Consider the following 13,823-nt stretch of genomic DNA (forward strand, 5'->3'; position numbering starts at 1 on the left):
CTGGACTCAGGTAGCTCTGAGAACTTTAGTGACCTGGCAACCCTGGATAAACCATTAGGGCTCAGCTATAAATCTGAAAACAATCCTGTTTCTCTATTAAAAAGACCTTTGAAATGACATCAATTATCTGCCCCCCTTAAATAAAATTCTATTTTATTTGAAAATTGCATGTGCACTGAAGAAAATTTGAAGACAAAGAATAATAAAAAGAAGAAAATTAGTATTATCATCTTTCTATAACCTTGATAGAGAAAACCACTGTTCACAGCTTTCTCTCCACCCATCCCACTTCCCTGTCTCACTGTCTCTCTCTTCCCCTCCCCCTCCCCTTTCCTCCTGTCCCCTCCCCATCATCCCCCTTCTTTACTTCTTTTCACCTTCCATCCTCATTCCTAGGGAGATACATATGTTCTATATATGTTTTTCCCCCACAGTCGTGGGCACATGTTTGGTACCCCACTCTCTCTCTCTCTCTGTCTCTCTCTTTCTGTCTCTCTCTCTCTCACACACACACACACTCACACACACACACACACACACACACACACAGACACTTACAAATGTACTGTGAGCATTTAGTGATGCCCCTTTATATTCTCTGAGAAATATGGTTTTGCATGGCTATACTACACTCATATTAATTTTGTTCCATGGTACGTGTACCCATCCTCTTCTGGGCATTGAAGTCATTCTAATCCTCTACCCCCCCCCCCATCTGTAAAACAGAGGTAAGGATGGGAGGGACCTCACATGGCTGTTTGAGAATAACATGAGATGTGTGTGGAGGGCTTAGCAGAGCGCCTGTCCATTTTATGTACTCAATAAATAGGTGTTACATTTGTTATATCAATCCTGACCTGCCTCTAAATGGCTGTAAAGATCATCCTTTCAGGTAAATCTTAGTGCAAATCCTTGGACGTTTACCTAGGAGAAATTCCTAGGAATGGGATACCCAAGATCTTGAAGTTTATAAGGATTTTGATGTATATTGCTAAAACTTCCACCCATGGGTGTAAGGGAGTCTGTTTCTTGGAGCTTCTCCAGCATTCAAGCGTTCAGTAATTGTATATATTTTAATCTTTTCCAATTTAATAGACATGTTGCTTGAATTTGAATATCTTTATTTACTATTGAGGTTGATATTGGTTGATTTTCATATTGATTGGCCACTTATGTTTCTTTATTTGTAATTCACCAGGTTGTGTATTTTTCCCAGTTTTTCCTGTTTGGTGCTTATATTTTTTCTAATTAATATTAATTTCTATATAGTCAAGGTATTAATGTGTGTGTGTGTGTGTGTGTGTGTGTAAACATTAGTTTTTAGTCTTGTTTATTCTCCTTTAGATTCATTTATGGGCTTTTTCAAAAAGAGGAGTTATTATTATTATTATTATTATATTTATATAGTATAATGAGGTTCTCCTACATTTTCTTCTATTGTGTTTTTTATCTTCCTTTGTTTTTGGGGTCTAGAAATCCCTTCTTTGCCCAGAGATCAAGCAAACATTTATCTTTGTTTTACGTTTATTTTATTTTAGTTGTTTTATGATTTTACCTTTACATTTATCTTTTAACTCATCTGGTCTTCAGTTAGGCATGTGCTATGAGGTAGTGATGCAATTTTTTATTAATTTGCAAATAATTAGCAATTTATTTCACTATGATGTATTGAATAACTTATTCTCTTTAAAAATTTTTTTAATGTTTATTTACTTTAGAGAGAGACAGAGTGCAGAATGTGAGTGGGGGAGGGGCAAAGAGAGGGAGACAGAATCTGAAGCAGGCTCCAGGCTCTGAACTGTCAGCACAAAGCCTGACAGGGGGGTTTGAACTCACAAACTGTGAGATCATGGCCTGAGCTGAAGTTGGATGCTTAACTGACTGAGCCACCCGGGCACTGCTGAATAACTTATTCTTCACCCAACTGTATACAATGCTGCCTTATTTATGTGGATCTGTTCTGGGGTTTCTAGTACATTGCAGTGATATCTTCATTTTCATATCCATACACATTCTCTTAATTAATGTACCTTTAAAATACGTTTTAATATAAAAAATATAAGTGTTTCCTTTATTCCACTGCTTCATTTTTTTAAATTTTTACTTTGATTTTTCCCATGTTTATTCTTCTAAAATAACTTTAAACAATTTTGCCAAGTTCCAAAAAATTCTATTTGCATGTTTATTAGAATGATATTTTATGTATGAATTAATTAGAAATAAATTGAATCTTTAAGATGTTGAGATTGCTTATCCAGGGACATGGTACATTTTGTCATTAATTCACTTTCTTTTACATCTTAGAGCACTGTTTTAACTTTCCTGTGGTGTAAACTTGATGGATTTCAATTCATTATTTCATTGAGAGTCTTTTAATTTTAACAAAGGAGCTGAGCTCATTCATAGCTGTTTTCACAATGAAAAAATAGGTGGTTTTATTTCTGTTATTTTAAGCTTTTGTTTTCAATGGTTGTGTATTATTCTTTGTTCTCTTTTGTTGTTGCTTTCTGGAAATGCATTTTTTTTCTGTTTTTGTCTGACGAATTTGAAATTTCCACCCTGTTTTTGTCCTGAAAACTTGTTTTCCAATGTAAAAATGACCAGCTCCTCCCTACTTCAACTCAAAAAAGAAACACTTTATCAATACTTCCTCGTGAAAAGAGGAAAAATCTAATAAAGTTTAGCTTCTTTTCTATCACCCCCATTCCTCAGTTTAAAAAAAGAACCTCGCTTTTTTATTGCGGCAAGATGGCGGCTTAGGAGGACGCTGGGCTCACCGCACGTCCTGCTGATCACTTAGATTCCATCTACACCTGCCTAAATAACCCAGAAAACCGCCAGAGGATTAGCAGAACGGAGTCGCCGGAGCCAAACACAGACGAGAGGCCCACGGAAGAGGGTAGGAAGGGCGGCGAGGCGGTGCGCGCTCCACGGACTGGCGGGAGGGAGCCGGGGTGGAGGGGCGGCTCGCCGGCCAAGCAGAACCCCAGAGTCTGGCTTGCAAAAGCGGAGGGGCCGGGCGGACTGTGCTCCGACAGCAAGCACGACTTAGCGTCTGGGAGGTCATAAGTTAACAGCTCTGCTCGGAAAGCGGGAAGGCTGGAGGACAAAGGGAGGGAGAGCTGCTGAGCCCCCTGACAACAGAGCTCAGTTTGGTGGGGAACAAAGGCGCTCGCCAGCGCCATCTCCCCCGCCCATCCCCCAGCCGAAATCCCAAAGGGAACCGGTTCCTGCCAGGGAACTTGCTCGCTCCCCGCAAACACACAACTCTGCGCTTCGGCGGAGCCAAACCTCCGGCAGCGGATCTGACTCCCTCCCGCTGCGACAGGGCCCCTCCTGAAGTGGATCACCTAAGGAGAAGCGATCTAAGCCTGCCCCTCCTGTCCCCGAGCACCTTGCCTACCCACCCCAGCTAATACGCCAGATCCCCAGCATCACAAGCCTGGCAGGGTGCAAGTAGCCCAGACGAGCCACACCACCCCACAGTGAATCCCACCCCTAGGAGAGGGGAAGAGAAGGCACACACCAGTCTGACTGTGGCCCCAGCGGTGGGCTGGGGGCAGACATCAGGTCTGACTGCGGCCCCGCCCACCAACTCCAGTTATACACCACAGCACAGGGGAAGTGCCCTGCAGGTCCTCACCACGCCAGGGACTATCCAAAATGACCAAGCAGAAGAACTCCCCTCAGAAGAATCTCCAGGAAATAACAACAGCTAATGAGCTGATCAAAAAGGATTTAAATAATATAACAGAAAGTGAATTTAGAATAATAGTCATAAAATTAATCGCGGGGCTTGAAAACAGTATACAGGACAGCAGAGAATCTCTTGCTACAGAGATCAAGGGACTAAGGAACAGTCACGAGGAGCTGAAAAACGCTTTAAACGAAATGCATAACAAAATGGAAACCACCACAGCTCGGCTTGAAGAGGCAGAGGAGAGAATAGGTGAACTAGAAGATAAAGTTATGGAAAAAGAGGAAGCTGAGAAAAAGAGAGATAAAAAAATCCAGGAGTATGAGGGGAAAATTAGAGAATTAAGTGATACACTAAAAAGAAATAATATACGCATAATTGGTATCCCAGAGGAGGAAGAGAGAGGGAAAGGTGCTGAAGGGGTACTTGAAGAAATAATAGCTGAGAACTTCCCTGAACTGGGGAAGGAAAAAGGCATTGAAATCCAAGAGGCACAGAGAACTCCCTTCAGACGTAACTTGAATCGATCTTCTGCACGACATATCATAGTGAAACTGGCAAAATACAAGGATAAAGAGAAAATTCTGAAAGCAGCAAGGGGTAAACGTGCCCTCACATATAAAGGGAGACCTATAAGACTCATGACTGATCTCTCTTTTGAAACTTGGCAGGCCAGAAAGAATTGGCACGAGATTTTCAGGGTGCTAGACAGAAAAAATATGCAGCCAAGAATCCTTTATCCAGCAAGTCTGTCATTTAGAATAGAAAGAGAGATAAAGGTCTTCCCAAACAAACAAAAACTGAAGGAATTTGTCACCACTAAACCAGCCCTACAAGAGATCCTAAGGGGGACCCTGTGAGACAAAGTCCCAGAGACATCACTATAAGCATAAAACATACAGACATCACAATGACTCTAAACCCGTATCTTTCTATAATAACACTGAATGTAAATGGATTAAATGCGCCAACCAAAAGACATAGGGTATCAGAATGGATAAAAAAACAAGACCCATCTATTTGCTGTCTACAAGAGACTCATTTTAGACCTGAGGACACCTTTAGATTGAGAGTGAGGGGATGGAGAACTATTTATCATGCGACTGGAAGCCAAAAGAAAGCTGGAGTAGCCATACTTATATCAGACAAACTAGACTTTAAATTAAAGGCTGTAACAAGAGATGAAGAAGGACATTATATAATAGTTACAGGGTCTATCCATCAGGAAGAGCTAACAATTATAAATGTCTATGCACCGAATACCGGAGCCCCCAAATATATAAAACAATTACTCATAAACATAAGCAACCTTATTGATAAGAATGTGGTAATTGCAGGGGACTTTAATACACCACTTACAGAAATGGATAGATCATCTAGACACACGGTCAATAAAGAAACAAGGGCCCTGAATGAGACATTGGATCAGATGGACTTGACGGATATATTTAGAACTCTGCATCCCAAAGCAACAGAATATACTTTCTTCTCGAGTGCACATGGAACATTCTCCAAGATAGATCATATACTGGGTCACAAAACAGCCCTTCATAAGTTTACAAGAATTGAAATTATACCATGCTTACTTTCAGACCACAATGCTATGAAGCTTGAAATCAACCACAGGAAAAAGTCTGGAAAACCTCCAAAAGCATGGAGGTTAAAGAACACCCTACTAACGAATGAGTGGGTCAACCAGGCAATTAGAGAAGAAATTAAAAAATATATGGAAACAAACGAAAATGAAAATACAACAATCCAAACTCTTTGGGACGCAGCAAAGGCAGTCCTGAGAGGAAAATACATTGCAATCCAGGCCTATCTCAAGAAACAAGAAAAATCCCAAATACAAAATCTAACAGCACACCTAAAGGAACTAGAAGCAGAACAGCAAAGGCAGCCTAAGCCCAGCAGAAGAAGAGAAATAATAAAGATCAGAGCAGAAATAAACAATATAGAAACTAAAAAAACTGTAGAGCAGATCAACGAAACCAAGAGTTGGTTTTTTGAAAAAATAAACAAAATTGACAAACCTCTAGCCAGGCTTCTCAAAAAGAAAAGGGAGATGACCCAAATAGATAAAATCATGAATGAAAATGGAATTATTACAACCAATCCCTCAGAGATACAAACAATTATCAGGGAATACTATGAAAACTTATATGCCAACAAATTGGACAACCTGGAAGAAATGGACAAATTCCTGAACACCCACACTCTTCCAAAACTCAATCAGGAGGAAATAGAAAGCTTGAACAGACCCATAACCAGTGAAGAAATTGAATCGGTTATCAAAAATCTCCCAACAAATAAGAGTCCAGGACCAGATGGCTTCCCAGGGGAGTTCTACCAGACGTTTAAAGCAGAGATAATACCTATCCTTCTCAAGCTATTCCAAGAAATAGAAAGGGAAGGAAAACTTCCAGACTCATTCTATGAAGCCAGTATTACTTTGATTCCTAAACCAGACAGAGACCCAGTAAAAAAAGAGAACTACAGGCCAATATCCCTGATGAATATGGATGCAAAAATTCTCAATAAGGTACTAGCAAATCGAATTCAACGGCATATAAAAAGAATTATTCACCATGATCAAGTGGGATTCATTCCTGGGATGCAGGGCTGGTTCAACATTCGCAAATCAATCAACGTGATACATCACATTAACAAAAAAAAAGAGAAGAACCATATGATCCTGTCAATCGATGCAGAAAAGGCCTTCGACAAAATCCAGCACCCTTTCTTAATAAAAACCCTTGAGAAAGTCGGGATAGAAGGAACATACTTAAAGATCATAAAAGCCATTTATGAAAAGCCCACAGCTAACATCATCCTCAATGGGGAAAAACTAAGAGCTTTTTCCCTGAGATCAGGAACACGACAAGGATGCCCACTCTCACCGCTGCTGTTTAACATAGTGCTGGAAGTTCTAGCATCAGCAATCAGACAACAAAAGGAAATCAAAGGCATCAAAATTGGCAAAGATGAAGTCAAGCTTTCGCTTTTTGCAGATGACATGATATTATACGTGGAAAATCCGATAGACTCCACCAAAAGTCTGCTAGAACTGATACAGGAATTCAGCAAAGTTGCAGGATACAAAATCAATGTACAGAAATCAGTTGCATTCTTATACACTAACAATGAAGCAACAGAAAGACAAATAAAGAAACTGATCCCATTCACAATTGCACCAAGAAGCATAAAATACCTAGGAATAAATCTAACCAAAGATGTAAAGGATCTGTATGCTGAAAACTATAGAAAGCTTATGAAGGAAATTGAAGAAGATTTAAAGAAATGGAAAGACATTCCCTGCTCATGGATTGGAAAAATAAATATTGTCAAAATGTCAATACTACCCAAAGCTATCTACACATTCAATGCAATCCCAATCAAAATTGCACCAGCATTCTTCTCGAAACTAGAACAAGCAATCCTAAAATTCATATGGAACCACAAAAGGCCCCGAATAGCCAAAGGAATTTTGAAGAAGAAGACCAAAGCAGGAGGCATCACAATCCCAGACTTTAGCCTCTACTACAAAGCTGTCATCATCAAGACAGCATGGTATTGGCACCAAAACAGACACATAGACCAATGGAATAGAATAGAAACCCCAGAACTAGACCCACAAACGTATGGCCAACTCATCTTTGACAAAGCAGGAAAGAACATCCAATGGAAAAAAGACAGCCTCTTTAACAAATGGTGCTGGGAGAACTGGACAGCAACATGCAGAAGGTCGAAACTAGACCACTTTCTCACACCATTCACAAAAATAAACTCAAAATGGATAAAGGACCTAAATGTGAGACAGGAAACCATCAAAACCTTAGAGGAGAAAGCAGGAAAAGACCTCTCTGACCTCAGCCGTAGCAATCTCTTACTCGACACATCCCCAAAGGCAAGGGAATTAAAAGCAAAAGTGAATTACTGGGACCTTATGAAGATAAAAAGCTTCTGCACAGCAAAGGAAACAACCAACAAAACTAAAAGGCAACCAACGGAATGGGAAAAGATATTCGCAAATGACATATCGGACAAAGGGCTAGTATCCAAAATCTATAAAGAGCTCACCAAACTCCACACCCAAAAAACAAATAACCCAGTGAAGAAATGGGCAGAAAACATGAATAGACACTTCTCTAAAGAAGACATCCGGATGGCCAACAGGCACATGAAAAGATGTTCAGCGTCGCTCCTTATCAGGGAAATACAAATCAAAACCACACTCAGGTATCACCTCACGCCAGTCAGAGTGGCCAAAATGAACAAATCAGGAGACTATAGATGCTGGAGAGGATGTGGAGAAACGGGAACCCTCTTGCACTGTTGGTGGGAATGCAAATTGGTGCAGCCGCTCTGGAAAGCAGTGTGGAGGTTCCTCAGAAAATTAAAAATAGACCTACCCTATGACCCAGCAATAGCACTGCTAGGAATTTATCCAAGGGATACAGGAGCACTGATGCATAGGGCCACTTGTACCCCAATGTTCATAGCAGCACTCTCAACAATAGCCAAATTATGGAAAGAGCCTAAATGTCCATCAACTGATGAATGGATAAAGAAATTGTGGTTTATATACACAATGGAATATTACGTGGCAATGAGAAAAAATGAAATATGGCCTTTTGTAGCAACGTGGATGGAACTGGAGAGTGTGATGCTAAGTGAAATAAGCCATACAGAGAAAGACAGATACCATATGGTTTCACTCTTATGTGGATCCTGAGAAACTTAACAGGAACCCATGGGGGAGGGGAAGGAAAAAAAAAAAAGAGGTTAGAATGGGAGAGAGCCAAAGCATAAGAGACTGTTAAAAACTGAGAACAAACTGAGGGTTGATGGGGGGTGGGAGGGAGGAGAGGGTGGGTGATGGGTATTGAGGAGGGCACCTTTTGGGATGAGCACTGGGTGTTGTATGGAAACCAATTTGTCAATAAATTTCAGAAAAAAAAAATTAAAAAAAAATAAATAAAAATAAAAAATAAAACTTTAAAGAAAGTAAATAAAAAAATTAAAAAATAAAAGTAAAAAAAATAAATAAAAAAAATAAATAAAAATAAAAAAAGAACCTCGCTGATTGGTTATTATCAAAAAGTCAAGAAACAACAAGTATTTGTGAGGATGTGAAGAAAAGGGAACGCTTGTGCCCTGTTGATGGGAATGCAAACTGGTGCAGCCACTCTGGAAAACAGTATGGAGGTTCCTCAAAAAATTAGAAATAGAACTCCCATATGATCCAGCAATTCCACTTCTGGGTATTTATCCAAAGAAAATGAAAACACTAACTCAAAAAGACATATGCATCCCTATGTTCATTGAAACATTATTTGCAACAGCTAAGACATAGAAGCAGTCTAAGGGTCCACTGATGGATAAATGGATAAAGAAGATGTGACACATATGTCAATGGAGTATTATTAAGCCATAAAAAAGAAGGAAATCTTGCCATTTGCAACAACATGGGTGGTCCTTGAGGGCATTGTGAAGTAAGTACCAATACCAAATGTACTCACTTATATGTGGAATCTAAAACAAAACCAAACTCATAGATACAAAGAACAGACTGGTGGTTGCCAGAGTCAGGGGTGTGGAGGGTGTGTGAAATGGGTGAAGAGTGTCAAAAGGTACAAACCTCCAATTATAAAATAAATAAGTCATGGGGATGTGCTGTAGCATAGTGACTATAGTTAATAATATTATACTGCGTATTTGAAAGTTGCTAAGAGAGTAGACTTAAAAGTTCTCAGCACAACAAAAACATTTTTGTAACTATTTGTGGTGATGGATGTTAACTAGATTTATTGTGGTGATTGCTTCACAATATATATACATATCAGATCATTATGTTGTACACCTGAAACTAATGTAATGTTATGCATCAATTATACCTCAATAAAACCTTTTTAAAAGAAATGCAGGGTTTTTTTCTTTTTTTAATTGAAATAGCCTTTTATTATTACTTTTAACTCCAGTATAGTTAACATACAGTGTTATACTAGTTTCAGGTGTACAATATAGAGATTCAACAAGTCTATACGTTACTCAGTATTCCTCACAAATGTACTCTTAATCCCCTTCACATGTTTCCCCATCCCCCCACCCGCCTTCCCTCTGATAAACATTAATTTCTTCTCTATATTTAAGAGTGGCGTTTCTTTGGTCTCTTTTTTCTTTGTTCATTTGTTTTATTTCTTAAATTCCACATATGAGTGAGATCATACGGTATTTGTCTTTCTCTGACTGACTTATTTCACTTAGCATTATACTCTCTAGCTTCATCCATGTTGTTGCAAATACCAAGATTTCATTCTTTTTTGTGGCTGAGTAATATTCCATTGTGTGTGTGTGTGTGTGTGTGTGTGTGTGTGTGTGTGTGTGTGTATGCCACATCTTCTTTATCCATTTACCTATCAATGGATACTTGGGTTGCTTCCATATCTCGACTCTTATAAAGTATGTCTCTGAAGGCAAGGGAAACAAAAGCAAAAATAAACTACTGGAACTACATCAAAATAAAAGGCTTCTGCACAGCAAAGGAAATAATCAACAAAACAAAAAGACAACCTACTGAATGGGAGAAGATATTTGCAAATGACATATGCTAAGGGGTTAATATCCAAAATATGTAAAGAACTCAACACCAAATAAAACAAACCAAAAAAGCAAAACAAAAGACAAAATAATCCAATTTAAAAATGGGCAGAGGACATGAACAGACATGTCTCCAAAGATACACAGATGGCCAACAGATGCATGAAAAGATGTTCAACATCATCAATCAAGGCTCAATCATCAGAAAAATGCAAAAGAAATGCAGGATTGCAAGCCTGAGTTAGTAGTAACTTATTTTCAGGTTTATTTCTTATATTTGCATATTGTGAAATGCTATTAAGGATAATCAGTTAGCTTTAACTCCATCTCATAGTTTATTTTCCTGTTCTTCAAATTATGTCTTCCACAGTCTTAAATTCTATATTTAATTCATTTCTTAAGCATTAGGCCATATCTTCAAGTGATTTTTTTTTTTATCCCAGTCCCATAAGAGTTGTACTTCTGAGTCTTTTCATGTATGAGAAAACCTTTCTGCTGCCCTCACAGGAATGATAATCTGGAATGACAATCAGAATTTTCCATCGTACATTTCTTCTGGTGTTGCCTCTCGTCCGCTGTTTGGTTTTGTGGAGAGATCTAAAGCAAGCCTGATTTTCTTCCTTTGTAATAAACTTCTTTTATATTTCTTTTACCTTCGGCAAATCTTTTTTCTTTGCTCTGCGATTCAAGACTTCTACGAGGATGTTTCTAGTCAGTCCGTTTTCCTTTCCTGTGGCTCAGTCAGTTCTTTCAATTTGCAGAAATAGCATAAAATGGTCTCTTATTGTATAAAAAATAATTAATCCATCTTCATTTGCTCTGTTTTCACCTACTCAACCTGCTCTCTCTGTCTTGTATCTACTGCCCCTGTGACTTATAGCTCTTTTTTTAAAAACACCTTAGTATTTTCATTTCTTATTACTTTTCCTTCAAATCAGAGAAGAGTCCTAAACTTGATTTCTACTCTGCAGTTGGTTTTCTACAGAATCTAACCCGCTGTTCTTTGTCCTCAGAGTGATCTATCCATCAGGCAGTCACATTCTGTTTTTGCATACTTTCTCAAGAGGAATAATGTGTGTTGGGTGCTTCTCGATGGCCTGGCATCGTGCTAAGAATGGATCCTACGCTAGTGTCTGGTTTAAGATGTGCAATGCTCTAGGAAGAAGCTTTATTTTAAATCCCCAATTCATGGGAAATTGATGAGTTCTGGAACTTGTCCAGGACCATAGACCCAGAAAACATGAAGCTGTTCTCAGCTGAGCCTCCTCACCCTCGCCCAGTGTGGTCTTCTAGCCCAGTTTGTCCTAATTTGTCCTCTCTTCATAGTTTCACGGCTGAACTTCTGCTTTAGATTCATAGATGCAATGACATTTTGAATCTCGTTGAGAGGAATATTAAAAGTTGTCTAAAATTATCTCCCACTTCTTCCCGTAATTTTACTATTTAGGAAGACCTGTTATCCAATGTCCCAGACGGACACCTTCTTTTGAACTTTAGTTTCTTTCTCTGTGTCTGGTTATTTTCAGCCCCTTTGCCTTTCCGGGGCAAGTCTGGTTCACTCAGTACTGAGAGGTGAGATCAGTTCTGGCGGAGATGGTCAAGATGGGCCCCTGTTCTAATCTGTCAGGTTTGGGCAGAAAGAAGAAGAGGAAAGAACAGGTTGACTGTAAATGTCCTAGGTGATTAGAGACCCTGCATTTTGGAGGAGGAAGGGAGGAGAGACACAGGTGCTTTGAGACTCTTTGTCTAAGCTCCAAAAGGTGGTCTGGATGTTTCTGGCAAGGTGTCCCAAAGTAACGGGGAAGTGGCTCTTACTTCCTTGGACCCAGTCAGGAACCGCTATCACTTGTGACTTCGAGCACAGTGAGGCCCCCATGACTCTGGCATGCTTCCTGAGCCCTGGCTGGATCCGTAGAGGCCTCTGACATGCCCACAGTCCACCCTTACCTTCAGGCCTTCCCTTTGAAAAGGGGGAGGGGCTGATAATAGTGGGCTTCTGCCAGGATCTCTTGCTTTAACTTAGGAGGGCACTAAATCTATCCTCCATAGACTGAGTGCTTGGTAAAAAATATAAACCAGTTATTTATTCTGTTTAAACCTTTCAGTGTCTCCCCATCACTCTTAAAATAAAAGCCAGATTTCTCACCATGGCCCGCAGGGCCCTACACGATTGGCCTGTTTACGTTCTTGGCCCTCTTCCTCACCTACCTCCCCACACCTCGGCCACTCTGCCCTCCCCTCTGTTCCTCCAGCACTCGGGCTGCTTCCATCTCAGAAACCACTGGGAATATCCTGCCCCTTGTTGTCTGCATGACTGGCTCCTTCTTATCTATCAACTCTTAGCCTGAAGCTCACCTCCCCTGAAAGGCTGGCCCTGCCTACCCACACACTCTTTCTGTTAGGTCTCACAGAGCTTCTTACTCTGAAATACCCCGTTTACATCTTTATGTATTAGTTTTCTGTCTGTCTCCCCAAATTGGAACAGAACCTTCATGACAACAGAGAAGGTGTCTTTCCTGTTCCTGCTTGCATCCCCAATGCCTAGAGTAGTGCTTGGCATATAGTAAGTGCTTGTTGGATGCGTGAATAGATGTAGCCCATTCCTTTGCAGGCACTGTCAGCCCTCCTTCCATCTGGCCAGCCTGCCTTCTATTTTTCAAAAGTCTCCCTACATTTCCATCAGCTTTGCCTACTTTACAGCACCAGTGTATGTTCTCCCTGTTTTTATATTCCACTGGTAATTTTAACCTGACCAGGGCTGGAGGGAGGAGGCGGGGCAAGTGGAATCTCTAATGACAGCTCTGACTTTCTTGCCAGTTCAAACTGAATCTAAATCAAACCCTTCTCTCTTTGCCTGACCTCAAAGGTCACGTTCAAGAAGTTGTCGAGATCTTTAGGGAACTGGAGGAGGCACAGTTCTGTCTCGAGTGACACCTGCTGGGTCAGGTGACTTCTAGAAGGGCCCTCCGCAGCTCCCTGTCACTGTTGCCAATCGGGAAGGTCCCACTGGCTGCTGAAGAGAAGTCCCTAGGTCACCTGGAGAAAACCAGCCGTCGACACAGTGAATTATCCTGTCAGATGCACCCAGTGTGTAAGCAATCACTGAGAAGTTGGTGTGCCCCTCTACTTGGTACCTCCCAAATGAAAGCCGCCCCCATTCCCTGAAGTCACCTGAGACACTGTCTTTTGAGCAAGGACTCCAGGTAGGCTTGCATGCAGATGCAAGATCTTTGCTCTGCCCAGTGGGGGGAGAGTGGAGCTGGGCACATATCTGTGTAGCCTGAATTCCAAATTCACAGATTAATAAACTCTGAGCTGAAGGGAATGTGCCCATCTTGCTCAGGCTCCTCACTTTATAGAAGAGGCAGCTCCAGTAAAGTGAAGACTCCCCACCAAGGTCATATGATATGCAAATGGTGGAACCTCCACTTTATCCCCAGTCTCTTGATTCCAGTTCAGAACACTCCTGCTCAGTAGTGCCTCAGTTTCCCCAAGGATGCAGGATTCTAGGCTAGGGAGAAAGGAA

Source organism: Prionailurus bengalensis, chromosome C1, assembly GCF_016509475.1.
Source record: "Prionailurus bengalensis isolate Pbe53 chromosome C1, Fcat_Pben_1.1_paternal_pri, whole genome shotgun sequence".
NCBI lineage: Eukaryota > Metazoa > Chordata > Mammalia > Carnivora > Felidae > Prionailurus > Prionailurus bengalensis.